Consider the following 15,049-nt stretch of genomic DNA (forward strand, 5'->3'; position numbering starts at 1 on the left):
TCATATTTATATTAATGATCATACATATTTTCTAGTCATTTTTTCTCTCTCCCCAATTTATGCACACTCCTTTGTAGTACACAATTTGATGAGACATGGTGTCCAGTGATTCTACGTTTAGCTTATATACAATGATCTCATAAGTGACACACTTAGCTCAATTGCTCTTTTTTTGAATTTTAATATCCCTTTATCTTGGTGCATTTTATTTATTTCTACTTTGGAATCTATGTGCACTTAGTTTTTCATGCAAACCAAAGTGGACGTAAAATGTGGAAGACAACAATACATAAAACTACACCTTTTTTCACTCACTTTGTGTCATTTTGGGTTAATATATTTGATGCATTATTTTAGCACATAATTTTACTCTTTTAGCATGTTTGCTAACCTAAGATTTAACCCATCAATTTGATATGTAATATTCCTCAATTTAGAACCAAACCAATTGAGATCCTATCAATTTATCATCCTAAACTATTAGACACTTATAATTATATCCCCTAGACTTGATTGTAGGAGTGATCACAACCCCTTTTAAAAATTTATTCTTATTTCTAATGCTTATAATAATGTGATCTAATCTAATTGTCCATCAATGTGGGTGCCAAAAAAAGTGAAAATAATATGTTCATGATATATAAATACATCACCCTATGACACCTGTAGATGATTATCACATCATCTAATAATGAAAAATAATAAAGTCATCAAAAGTACCAAGGAATTGTTTCATTTTATATGAAATTCTAATAATAGAATAACAAAGGCATCAAAATTATCAAAGAACGCTTCTCATTTTGTAGGAATCTAACATTAGTCCTCATGTACTGGCATTGGGCCTCAACAACCATCAACAATTAAGTAATTGGAATCCATTGTTAGTGCATATAATTCAAAGACATATTCATCATAGTCGCTCATTTGCTTGTGTTGGGATTTAACAATAATCAATTGACAACTTAATGGCATCCATTACCATGTTTTATCTCGTCTACTATAGTTAACTACATCTTAGGGCCTAACTAAGGCAAAAATAAAATCTTAGGCTTCGATAATTACATAAAAGGTCCCATGATCTCTCTTCCCACTAGTCAAAATTGTATTACTTCAAATATACACCAAGAAAATAGGTTATGTGGGTAATGAAGATCCAATTTATCTTTAAAATATAATATGTCAATTTGGATGAAATCACAACCTTGGGTAGAATCATTATCATGGTTGCATCTTGACGATGGACATATACTGTGATCTAAAGCATCGATGCAAAAACATACATAATTATATCCAAAACCATTCTTGATCATTAACATGGATTGTGGAAAATTATATCTCTTATTCTCAAACTTTAGTTACCCAACTCTATTATCCTTATGATATCTCAATTACAATATGACATCAATCAAAGACTGTCTTTTCTCGATTTTAAGATACACAAACTTAATACATGTCATATATATTTTCAATATGTTCAATTATAGTCTTAGTTAATCTAGTCTAATTGTTTTACCATATTCAACTCGTTAATGCATGCATTTTAAATCTCATTTAATTTATATACACCTTGGATATATGTAGAAGGTGTGTTTATTTCTTCTATAATATAGTAAATTATTTTTTCAAATTTCTATAATTTTTAAAAAATTATCAATACATAAGCTCTTAAAAATGTTTTCAGTTCAAATATTTTTTAAGTCAAGAAATTTATAAGCCAATGTGATGTTCAAAGTGTGTTATATTTTAATTTTTTAGTTAGCATTGTATTTTATTTAATCTTGTAAGGTAATTAATAGTTTCCATAGAAAATAAAAAATCCTACCATGAAACATATTTTTTTTAAGGGATCTAAGGGTTATATTTCAATTGGTGATCTAATGGTGTTATATTATTTGATTATACCATTCACTAGGGTTCAAATTCCTCAAAAATTTGATTGAGTCACGTTGGACTTTTACATAACTTTGATTGATTAGATATGCTTACATCAACTTACTTAAAGAATGATTTAGACATATGTTCCCTCATAATATGATAATCTACCATATAAAACAAAAATGTCAATATCTATATATAATCAAATTGAAATTCAATTATTAAGGATGATGTTATATTTTTTTATTTCATCATTTACTAATGTTCAAAACCCTCATAAATTTGATTAAGTCACATTAGACTTTTAGATAACTTTGACTGACTAGATATATTTATAACAACTTAACTGAACAATGATTTATATATATGTTTCCTCATAATATTATAATATACTATATAAAATAAAAATATCAATATATATATGATCCAATTGTAATTCAATTTGTAAGGATGATATTATATTCGTTGATTACACCAATCACCAAAATACATATTCTTCATAAATTTGATTGAGTCATGTTGACTTCTAGATAACTTTGACTGACTAGATATACTTACAACTACTTAATCAAATAATAATTTACATATATGTTTCCTAATAATATTATAATATACTATATAAAATGAAAATAGCAGTATCCATATAATCCAATTATTTCTATTTTAAAAAAAAAAATTAAAATTGACCCCACCAAAAAAATAATGTCTTGCTCAATGAAAATCTCTAATTGATTTGAGAGTAAATAAAAGTACTTTAAGTTTCTCAACTTCTTACAATAATATTGATGCAAATATCAGTACTGGTGGATGACATAATGAACAGAAAGTTTTGTTGGGAAGAGAGAGGAAATGGGAAACAAGAGCTGTAAATCAACATACTTTGTTGTAGTGATAGTGTGTAACATAGGAGGCAGGAGTACATGACTGATTTGTATGTTGTCATGAAATGCACTAAAAACTTGCATTCCTTCTGAGAAAACAGCTGGTGGCAATATATGTTTATTGGTGAAATGTCAGATAGAAGCTTTCATTTTCATGGGTCTCCTCCATCATTATTTTTTTGAAAAAATGTCAAAGATCAGTTTGTTTTACATATGGGTTTGACAGGGCCTTCCTAAGACTTATATGAAGGTTTAATGGTCTGTCAGGAGTAATTTTCAGCAGCCCATATTACCTTTATTATCTGGAAAATATAATCATAAGCAAATTGAATGCTTACAATGTATTAATTTGTAATTTGCATACAAATATAATATCACAGTTGTATCAGCCTGAAAAAGCATAAACTACTAAACAAAAAAAAGCCTATGGCAACTCAAGATCTTAACAATTAAAATGTTGTTATTCATTAAGTGTTAGGATAAAGCAATAAATTAGAAAGGATAAGTAGGTAATTTCAAATAATGAGTCGAGATGGCGATAATATTAAATATGTTTTTCAAAATGATCGAGGAAAAGAATTTAGTTTCAAATGCATGGAAATTCAAGATTATATGTAAACGATCCAAACCAATGCTCTGTAATGAGATATGTAATTAGTGGGCTTAAATAGGCTACGAAATGATAGATTATCTACTCTAGGTCAATCTGCACTATGGAAATGATCTTCACACCTACAAAAATGAGCTACCCTACATGTGCCCATCCAAATACCTTATATGTGTCTCTTGATGTCTAGAATCTAATCACCTTATTGTTTGTACTTGTTTCTAAAAATTGGAAACGTTGATGAAAATTTTTAGGAGTTTTCTTATGAGGATCTTCCTCTTTGTCAAATCCTTGGATTTGATTTAATGGTTTGAACAATGACAAGGGCAAACCAAGCAACCATGCAATATGCCTAGTCTATTACTAATGATGTAGATGTTGATATAAGTTGATGATACTATGACTTGTGCTATAAAATTGGCATATACTGATTCACCCCCCTCTTAGTATATATGCGTGCTTAATATCTCTCACTACCAAGAGTGCTTGGAAACTTATTTCGACTCGGGGACTATGGTATAAAACAACTTATCAAAAGCATATTGCTTCAAAATCCATTTTGGAAGATGTATAATAAAACTACACATAATGGTTCTATTGTATAGAAGGCTCTTGTTCTTTGTTTCCTTATTGTTGGACATTAATTGATTTGGAAGGTGGGAAATGGTGAAAATATCAAATTTGGAGTTGATCCTTGTTGTTGGTAGTGGAGATGCTCATAGATATTCCTTGTGGTTTTAACCAATGTGTTCATAGAGAAAGGTACTATTACTCCTACAGCTGTTGTTGAACCTTATACCGCCAATCTTTCGCAAGAAGGGTGGAAATCAAGTGAAATGATTGGATTGAATAGTGTGGACAGTGAAATCTATAGTAAATATGTTAACAAGATAAAACAAAGTCATGTTAGAATCAGCAATGAGGAAGATCTTATTGTTTGGTTCAAGAATACTACCCAAAGAGTATGCACCTTAGTTTACGGTGCAAGACTTTGTTCTTGCCAAGGGACTATGATGTTGATTGTTGGTAGTGGAAGAGTATTTGGAAGATTCATGTTCCCCTTAAGACTAAAAGATTTATGTGGCTTGCACTCCAAAATTAATTTTTAATTTGGGATGTGCTGCAAAAAAAGGAGTTGGCAAGGACCAAGATGTTGCTCACATAGCTTGATGGATTTGGAATCCATTGAATACCTATTAATAACATGTCCTTAAATATTGTCAAAGTTTGGTTTAATATGGAAGGATTGATTGATCAAAGGAATGTATAGGCTGGAAATACACACTTCGGAAGTTTTGAAAATCGATATCAACAAGTATATCTACACATATACAAGACACTCCCACTTCTAGTTACTTGTGGTATTTGGTTAGCCAAAAATATTACTATTATTCAAAATAAAATGACTCCTTCCTTCCAATACTCATTTCAAATTCAATTCATTTTTTTCCACTTGAAAATTTATGAGATTCATGAATACCTTGTTGATTGATAAATCACATCCTTGGAGATTCTATCTTACGTGGTGTTTTTTCACTGGTTTATGAGCTTTTGTTCCCAAAAATCCTTAAATGCAAGCAGTTAACATCCAGCTAAGTATATTCATAATTGCATGGATGGCAACTCCTCAATTAAGAAGGATGTTTCTGAATTGACACCTTGCACTCTTTTTTCTCATAGCCTGAACTGGTTAGGGGTAGGATTTATTTTTTATTAATTATTGTTGCATGCCCTAGGAAATTGTTCTCAGCCAACAGCAAAAAGCACTGAAAAAGACTTATTCAAGAATATTAATAACTTAAAAGAAATTATTTAGACGGCAGAAAGTGAATCCTATAGTCTAATTAATGGTCGTGGACCCCCTTTTGGTATTCAACACATTTTATGCCTTCAATTCTTGCCAGCTGTTCATCTCCAATCCAGTGGCTAGGAAGAGATTTTTTCCATTGTTTGGCTTTTTTTTTTTTTTTTTCACAAAGGTTTGGGTCCTTTCAATATCGCTTATCAATATCAAAACATGTTTTTTTAATTATAATATATTATAATATTAATATAATAATCAAATAGTAAGGTGACTCCAAAATAAACACCTTAAATTTAATGAATAATTTTTCTCTAAAAATTACAAAAAAAAATTCTCAAAAAATACAATAATAATAATAATAATAACATAATGGAAAATAATTATCTGGAATTAACTGTGTGATCGATTTTTTAATTGATGTTTCAGATCATTCTCCATGGTCCATCATCAAGATGAGAAAGCTTGAAAAGAGAAATGAGAAAAATAAAAAAAACAATGACAAAAAATAAGAGAAAAAATATAAACTAACAGAAATGAACAAAAAACAAAACTAAAATAACAATGAAGAAATACATACAACAACTAATAATACACACACAAAAAAAAAGATACAAAAACACAACAAACTACAAAAATAATTACCAAGGCACATACTAACAAAACCAATAAGAACATAAACTAATAAAGAACAACAATTACAAACAAAGACTAACAACATGGATACTAACCTAAAAAGAAACACAAGCAAGGAAAACAATAGAAAGAAATTAAATAAATAAGTAAAAACACAATAAGGCACAAATAGTATTAAAAAAAACATGAATGGGGAAAATCCAAAATCAAATGAAGAAATAAGAACTTTAAAATAAGCAACAAAGAAATAAAATAAACACAAACACAACTACCAAATTAATGAAAGAGAGAAAATACTAACACAACAGGTACTATCATTAATTATATGTTAAATATATATACTAAAAATATAATTAATGTGTACACATACTAAAAATAAAATTAATGAATGCTAAAACAACATAACATATGCTAACAATACAATACTAACAAAAAAGTACTAAGGAGTAAACAAGCCTACAAACAAAAAAGAATACAAACAAACAAAAACACAAAGAATGTGTATGAGTGGGTGTGTGTGTGTGTGTGTAGCTAGACCAAAAAATAGAATAAACAAAGAGCCAACAAGGAGAGGAGGAAGAGAGAAGAGGAAAGGGTAGGATCTAGGGAAGGGATGGGTGTGGGGTGATGGAGGGGAAGGAGGGTTGAACAAGAGAAGAGGGTGAATTCAAAGGCGTAGGGGGGTGGTTTTGAAGGTGGGATAACAAATGGTGTGAAGAGAAACTAAGGTTCCAACCGCCATCACGATTGGGTTTGGAATCATGATTGGAAATTTGGATAGCTTCTAGGAGTTTCCTCTTGAAAAAGTTGTCTTCTAAATAGCTAAGACTTGAGTGTCTTCAAGAGGGATGTGTTGCTTGGTCTTGGTGGAATTCTTAGCTAGGACTGATTTCATGACTCTCTCATGAGTTATGTCAACGTGATTCTTTGATTCAAATAATCAAATCATAATTAATTACAAAAATAGAATCATCCTAAAATCATAACTAGTCAGAAAATCAAAATAAACTAATGTTCTCTATACTGTTGAGGTCTTCACATCTAGCAATAATGATTGGATCCTAGAAAGTGGTGTCTTAATATACATGAAGTACTATAATTAAAAATTCTAAGAGGAAAACTAATATTAAAGCAACATACAACAACTTTAGATAGATATAAATTAAAAATGTGCAAGACTAGTAATGACATCTAGGAGCAATGGTGGAAATGAAAATGATAACTTAATGGAAGGTGAATAAAGAACTAAATGGTATGGTAACAAGGATTTGGGGCATGACTACAAGAAAGAAAAATGAATGAAATTTTAGTGAAGAAGGATGGAAAATGTTTTAGGATGGCTCAACCATGGATTTCTTTCCTAACCGCATCTCTTTGTTAAGAATATGATGGCACAAATGCCTTAAAAAATTGCTTCAACAACTCCTCAAGTTTACAAATATTGTAAAAACGCTATAAAAGCCCACCATAGATGCAATAATTATTGTAGGAGGTGTAGCGTCCTAAAATTGCGACACTTGCAATTTCGACTGCATTTCGGTCTTCACGGTGGCGATGCAACACGCAACCTGAATGGAGACCCTGAAACTTGCTCACGACACTGAAAACTGCATTTTTCAAGCACCTTGGCCTGAACCTCCTTGCACCCTGCTGTCCCGGGAGGTGGGACCAGAGCGCCCAGCGCCCTGGTCCCTGGGTCCTATTTTGGGCCCGGTCTCCTAAGGGGTCTCGGGTCTTTTTGTTTGCAAATTGGAAATTAACTTTCCTGGTCGGCCTAAGGTCGGGAAAATCAGTCTATCAGCCCTAAATGACAAGTATATAAATGACATTTTCCTCTTTCATTCGATATGATGGAAAAAGCGTGGAAACTATACTCAAGCATTCAAGCATTCAAGCATTCAAGCATTCCTTCTAAATCTCCATTCAAGGCTAAGTGTTGCATTCAAGACAAGGATTCAACCATTGAAGAGGAGATCACATACTACATGCTACAACATACAACATACAACATCTAAACCTTCGCACATAAGGATACAAACATCCTTAGAACAAGGTATTAGTACTTGTTTTACAGTCATTTACATTTACAGCTCTTGCTCATTTCTTGGTTAATTCCAAAACCGGGGTTTGACCTAAAGGCAAACCCCTAATCCCTAACCCCCCAATCGTCTTCGCTTTTTTGTGTGTAGGTTGCAGGTACGCGGCTGAAATTGAAGATCTGGAATCCTTGTGCAGAGACGAACAGATCCCCCTTCGTTTTGCGGATTTTTCGGAGGACCGTGGCGCCGGGCGCCATCGTCCCGACAACTTTTGCTCAAATTTGCAGGACAACGTCGTATCGACATTTTACTGCTAATTCCAGGTCCGCAGCTTCATCCTATAACCCGAACTCAGTTTATAAGCGAATCTTTATGACTTTCTATGCATTCCTAGCTTAATTTCCTTAACAACATTCTTTACAAAAGAGGGTAGCCTTGCTTTCCTAACCCTTGAAATTCATTTAGCATCCAATCTTACATTGTGTGGGATTGGATCTTATGAGTTTCAACCCCTCTTTTGAATGTAAAGTCTCTCCCCTAAGTGAAAAAACCATCGAATCCTAGCGAACCTCCCTTCTCTCTCCTCGGAGTTGGAAGAGGGGAGAACAACTAGGGTTCGATCGCGATTTTTCCGCTTTACAGGAGGAAATTTTTTAAGGTTAGCCCTATACTATCTCCATATCTTATGGAGAGAAAATCAACCTTAGATTTTGGGTTAGATTCTTTAAATTTTGCAATGGATGGAAAGATAAACCTCAATATTTTATCTTTCCCCACTTAGCTAACAAGCATATACACATTCATTTTTGGGCAACACAAAGGTAGTCCTAGTGGCCAAGCTTCTAGTTATTCACATTATTGAGGACCATAATTGAGATGTCAATGAACAATGGTTGTTTTCTCATCTTTTAGTGCCTAGCGAGATTCCCTCTCTTTGATGACCCCATTTTGCGGATGTGAATGGCATAAAATAATATGGAGGCATTATTTATGGATATTTTAGATAAAATATATTTTCTTCTAAAATTTAGCTTTGTTGAAGATTACAAATATGTGAGGCAATATAACCCTTATTTTTTTGGATAAATTGGTTATCTTCGTGTCCCCATAGACACCATTCTTCAACCTTATGATAGATAATATCACCAAAGTTTCACTTTGAGTGCACATATACAAGCTTCCCCTAGTTTTTGATAGATTTAATATTAATTCAAAAATGGGAAATTCTAAGTAGGAGCTTTGGTGAAAGTAGAAATAGAATAGATCTAATCAAATCATAGATTTGTGAGGATTTGTACCATGATTAACCTATCTAATGGTATCCCTCATACAATCATAAGAAATCCTCACATGACACTTGGATTCAATACCTAAACTCTGAAGTGCTACCGTTAAGGTGTTTTTGTTGTAATCAAATTGATCAAAAAAGTATAAGGTGTTATTCTATAATTCCCTTGACCATCAATTGGTTAGCTAAAGAAACATATATTAAAATATCCCTAAAATAAGTGCATAAAATGCAAGAAACAACATAGAAAATGCCATATGTGTACACCATTTATGTGGATAAAGCATAATATTTCTAGGTGGCATTGTTGGAAAATTGAGTTGTTGTGTTGTGTTACCATTGATGTCAACATGTCTTGTGTTGTCATTGATCTCACTATGTGTTGCAAATGGTCCAAAAGTGAGTGTTCAGTTATTGTTGTGTGGTTTGGTGAAGATGTTGAGGTGTTTCCAAAAGGTTGGTGTAGTGGAAGTTTCAATATGCAAGAAAGAGTATTTAATGTCCCAGTGGAAGAATGCTTTGCATTCCACTGATATGTAAGGTTATGTGTTGTGTCTCTAGATATAATGTTTATGTTTTTTGTATACTGCATTATCAATTTTGCAATTCCTTTATTGCTCAGATGGTAGAGTTGGTTCTTGTTTTTTTTTTATAGTAATTAAGGATGTCTATCAGAATTGGTCTAGATAATGCTTGGTGGCTTCCAAATATGTGGATTCAAACATTGTAATTTGGAGGACATGTTTATGTGGTCTGTGCAGTGTTCCATTTCAGTTTTTAGGAGATGGTTTAATTGGCAACTGTAGTTATGATGTTCTCAGTTCAGTGTTGTCAATTGGTCTATTTTTTGATTGACTGTGGTGATGTATCCTACTTCAATCATATTCCTTTGGTCTAAGTTTTCTTTGGAGAATGAAATTGATTAATTTTTTTGGTCTCGCCATGGTGTAAGGAGATTCACATTGTGTAATTTGCAGTGAAAGATAGTTTTGGACTGACTAGTTAACATGCTTTAATGTTTATCTACACATTTCATTTGATGTCAACCTTGGAGGATATGTTAGTATATGTAATTCATTGCAATAATTTGGAAAGGATGTGTTGAGATGTATCTGGGTCGTCTCTATCTCATGGAGTGGAATGGAATGGATATTTTAGGTCTAGGTGACCAAATTTATGTAATATTGTTTATTCTATTTGTGGTTGACCTTGTCAAGGGTTTTAATGATTAATCTTGTATATAAAAGAGTGTGGATGTATGAGTGAAGCTATGGGATGTGTGTGAATTGACAAGAAGCAGAGGTGAATGATTCACAAGCAGATCTGGCATTAGAAATGTGTGAAAGTTAGTTGTGAAGAATGTTGATGATGACATGTTCAATGTGACAATGTTTACAAACAATGTTTAAAGTCAAATCATGTGTTTGCCATGATCTTTATCACTTGATGCAGTGGTTCAAGGACAATTTCATGATCAAGAGACTTTTCTCTTTTGAATTTAGCTATTCCTTTCTTTGTTGGAAGACAATAAGTCTCTTGGAAGCTCTTTGTATCTTGCCCTGAGACAATGTGTCTCAATTCTGCAAGTGATATGTATTTTACCCTAAGGTTTTGCAAGCCCTCTTAGGAGCAATGAGTTCCAGAGGAAACATTATAATACATTATATTCATATTGTGAGTATTATTCTCACTGTGGTTCTCCCCTACTTGGGATTTTCCATGTAAATTTGGTGTTTATGTGTTTGTTGTGCATTGTTCTTTCATGATTTATTACTGCTATATAACTGTGATTTGAAGTTTAAAGATTAGAAGTTAAGAATTTTTTAGATCCAAACTAATTCACCCCCCTCTCAGTCCTATGGTGTGTTCAACAAGCATCTTATCACCATCTCCATATGCAAAATCATAACATCTTAGTAGATATCCCCATGATAGAAATGATTTATTATGACACATATTTTTAGTTCCCAATGCAATGATGTAAGTTGCAATAACGTTGTTGAGTATTTTGTGGTTTAATATAATATGTCATGTTTTTCTTAAATTATTTCACTTGAACTTGCCACTTGGGGAAAAGGTGGTGATTTATTTTTATATATTTTACATGCTCCTACTAGTTACTAGGGCAAAATGTTGGGGGCATATTTTCCTAGTATCATCTAAGTCATTAGTCAACTACATAAGTAAATTAAAGTTACTAATTATATACTAAATCTTGTAATTGTATTTCATGTTCACTTTTCATACTTTGTGTTTAAAGTACAATTTCATAATTATATTAATGATCATACATAATTTCTACCAATGTTTTTTCTTCCCAATTTATGTGCATTACTTTGTAGTACACAATTTGATAAGACATGTTTTTTTTATTAAAAAACAATGTTGACTAGGACGCCGACCCTTTAACATAGTCAGAGACTATCAACGATACATTAATCAACAACCAAAAACAAGGATGTAGACCCTTAAACAAAGCCTGCAGGCAGTAAGAGAACCTAGGCCCAACTCGAGAAGGGATAGGGACACTCGAGCCTTAACAAGGATAAGACATGTTATCTAATGACTCTATTTTAATTTATACATACAATGGTCCCATAAGTGGCACACACTTAGTTATGTTGCTTCTTTTTTTGGATTTGGATATCCCTTAACTTGGTGCACTGTATTTTCTTTATTTCTACTTTGGTATCTATATGCACTTGGTTTTTCATGTAAACCAAAGTGGGCCTAAAATATGGAAGACAAAAATGCATAAGATTACACTTTTGTTTCATTCATTTTATGTCGCTTTCGGTCAATAATATTAATGCGTTATTTTAGAACATAATTTCGCTCTTTTAGCATGTTTACTAACCCAATATTTAACCCATCAATTTGATATGTAATATTCCTCAAATTAGAACCAAACCAATATAGATCTTATCAATTTCTCATTCTAAACTATATCACACCTATAATTATATCCCCTATGCTTGATTATAGGAGTGATCACAACTCCCTTTTAAAAGTTCTTCATACTTTGCAATTCTTATAATATTATGATCTAATCTAATTGTCACCTATCAATGTTGGTGCTAAAAGGTTTTAAAATGGTATGTTCATGATACATAAAAACATCACCCTAAGACACTTATAGATAATTATCACATCATCTAACAATGGAATAATAAAGGCATCAAAAGTACCAAGGAATATTTCTCATTTTGTAGGAAAGTCTAATAATAGAATAATAAAGGCATCAAAAATATCAAATGACACTTCTCATTTTGTAGGAATTTATCATTAGTCCTCATCTACTAGTGTTGAGCAACAAATCTGATTTGGTTCAATCAGTCTCTCGGCCATGGGCTAACTTTTTCTTATTCCTCTATTTGGTGGAACTGGTTGATTCAACAAAATAGAAAACCCTTAGGTACTTTTAACAAGTTCAAAGGAAAATGCTTATTTAAAAAGGGGTGAACCCACAATAGTGGGTTACACTTTTTTGCCAACTTTGACATTGCAACATTCATTTTAAAAAAAAAATTCAAATTCGGACACCTATTACTTCTAAACCTTAAGGAATTTGTAGATGATGTGAACTAGTGATTTATGTCATTTTGTATGTAGATTCTAAAAATATTTTTTCGATAATTTTTTAAATCAATTTTCTTCCATTTTTCCATCTCCCTCGAAAACTAGTTTTTTTTCAAAAAACATTTTTAAAGAGTGATACTCACTCTATATAGCATAACTTTTTTTTTTCTATAATAGATATCAATGTGATTTTTTCAAATTTGGCTGTGTAACATTCATATCTAGTTTTTACAATTGGTTTTGTAACATTATCTTCAATATTTTATATTTTATTAAGATTTGAAGTTGAGTAACTGTAATTTTGACATATGTCCATTTGATATTACATAACTTGTTGTATATGTAATGAAAAATCAATTTATTTTTTGCTAGAAATAGGACTTCAATATCTAGTGCATAAATATTTTTTAGAATTTTTAGGGTGACGTTTACTATTTTTCCATAAGCATTGAACAAAGAAATTCATGTTCGATGAAAACCCTACATTCATAAGAAATAAAATAAAAATATATTAATGAAAGTAAATATATTAATGATAATAAGGACTAAATACTTTAAAAAAAAACTTCTAAATGAATTCATTTGACCCCCCAAAACCTAATGTAAAATTGGTTTTTATCAGCATTTGATAGATGCAAAGGAGACTTCATTGCAAGTATGATTTAGAAGTAGAGAGGTTCTATCCAATAAATTTTGATCTAAGAGCCTTTGATCTAGCTCTGTTCAATTAATTACTTCAAATGGGACCTCTTAAAGCTTAAATCAATATATTTTTCTAAAAAACGTATGATTTCAGCAAAAAACAAGATGTACCAAAAAGTGGGAACCAACATTGTGAGTTCACCCAAAGGGTATCGCAGATTGAGTTTCAAATGATCTGCGCCAATTTGTCTCTCCAATTAGATTCTCTGCAAAACATTGGCATATCACCTCACAAGATGGAAAAAATCATGATCTTCTTCAACAATTGCACACAAGTATCGATAATAATGGAGATCAAACATGAAGTTGTTGTTTTGTATGGAAGGGAAAAGATTTTTCACTTTTTCTGTTAGTTTAAGCCTATGTATTTTCAACTATGTTGTCATTTTGTCGTAGTATACAATGTAGTTACTGTTGTAACTTTCTTGTTTTTTCAACTACTTTGTTAGGGCTATTGTAAAGTGTTGTCGTAACTACTTATCAGTCATTCATGTTTCAGTTGTTGTTGTTTCTAGTGTGTTGTTCTTGTAGACATCTAAAAATGGTCAACGCTTGCGGAGTCATACTTTAACATTCGCGCATTGCCTTGTTTTAGGGTTTTTGCGTCGCATTAACATTTCTTCTATGTCGCGTACTTGGTCTTTATCATTTGTGAGCATTGAGTCCTTCTTCCTCATTTTTATCGCTTTCAAATTAGGGTTTTGTCCTTTTCAATCTTGTCATTTTGCGATCGATTCATCATTGATCCTCGTCCTTGTCAATCTCGTCATTTTTTGCGATCGATTTGTCATTGATCCTTGTCCTCTTGTCAATCTCATCATTTTTGCGATCGATTCGTCATCGATCCTTGTCCTCTTCAATCATGTCAATTGGCGCCTATCAATTTGGTCTCTTTATCAATCTTGGTCAATTTGTCAACCAATCTCAATTGTTTATCAACATTGGTCCTTTGTCAATCAAAATCATGATCAAATTGACCCTACATCAATTATCTTTTGTCAAGACCTAATTGTCGTCCTTGCATTTCTAATTTATCTTCTAGGATTTTATGATTTATTCATTTAATCTTCATTGTCATTTTCTCTCCATTTTCTCTCTAGGTTAAATGATTTATTTATCTATCCTAAGTCTTCTTGTCGCAATTAAATATTTATTTAATTGGCTAATTAATTCCTCCTCTTTTTGTAAATTAATTAATGAATGAAAAATTATTAATTAATTTACCTAATTTTCATCAATTTCCTAATTTCCAAGTCATCATTTCTAACCTAATTTTCTAATTTCTCCTAAATTCCTAAATGTCTATTTCTATTTCAAATTCTTGTCATAATTCTTGCATAGCAATTTGTCATAAATTGTCCTAACTCCTTGCATAGCAATTTGTCATACACTTGTCATAATTTTGCTATTCTTGATTTGAATTTCCATTCGAATCAAATTCATGCTAATCTTGTCTTTTCTCCAATTTATCTATAAATTGGATGAATTTCTTCAATCATGGCCCCCGATCGATCAATTAATCACACTTCTAGTATCTTTATGCTGTTTTGTCAATCTTGCTTTCATCTCATGCTTATGCACTTGTAGGTGAGATCCACAAACAAAGCAATTTGAAGGAGAAAGAAGGACAATGGAGAATTT

Source organism: Cryptomeria japonica, chromosome 2, assembly GCF_030272615.1.
Source record: "Cryptomeria japonica chromosome 2, Sugi_1.0, whole genome shotgun sequence".
NCBI lineage: Eukaryota > Viridiplantae > Streptophyta > Pinopsida > Cupressales > Cupressaceae > Cryptomeria > Cryptomeria japonica.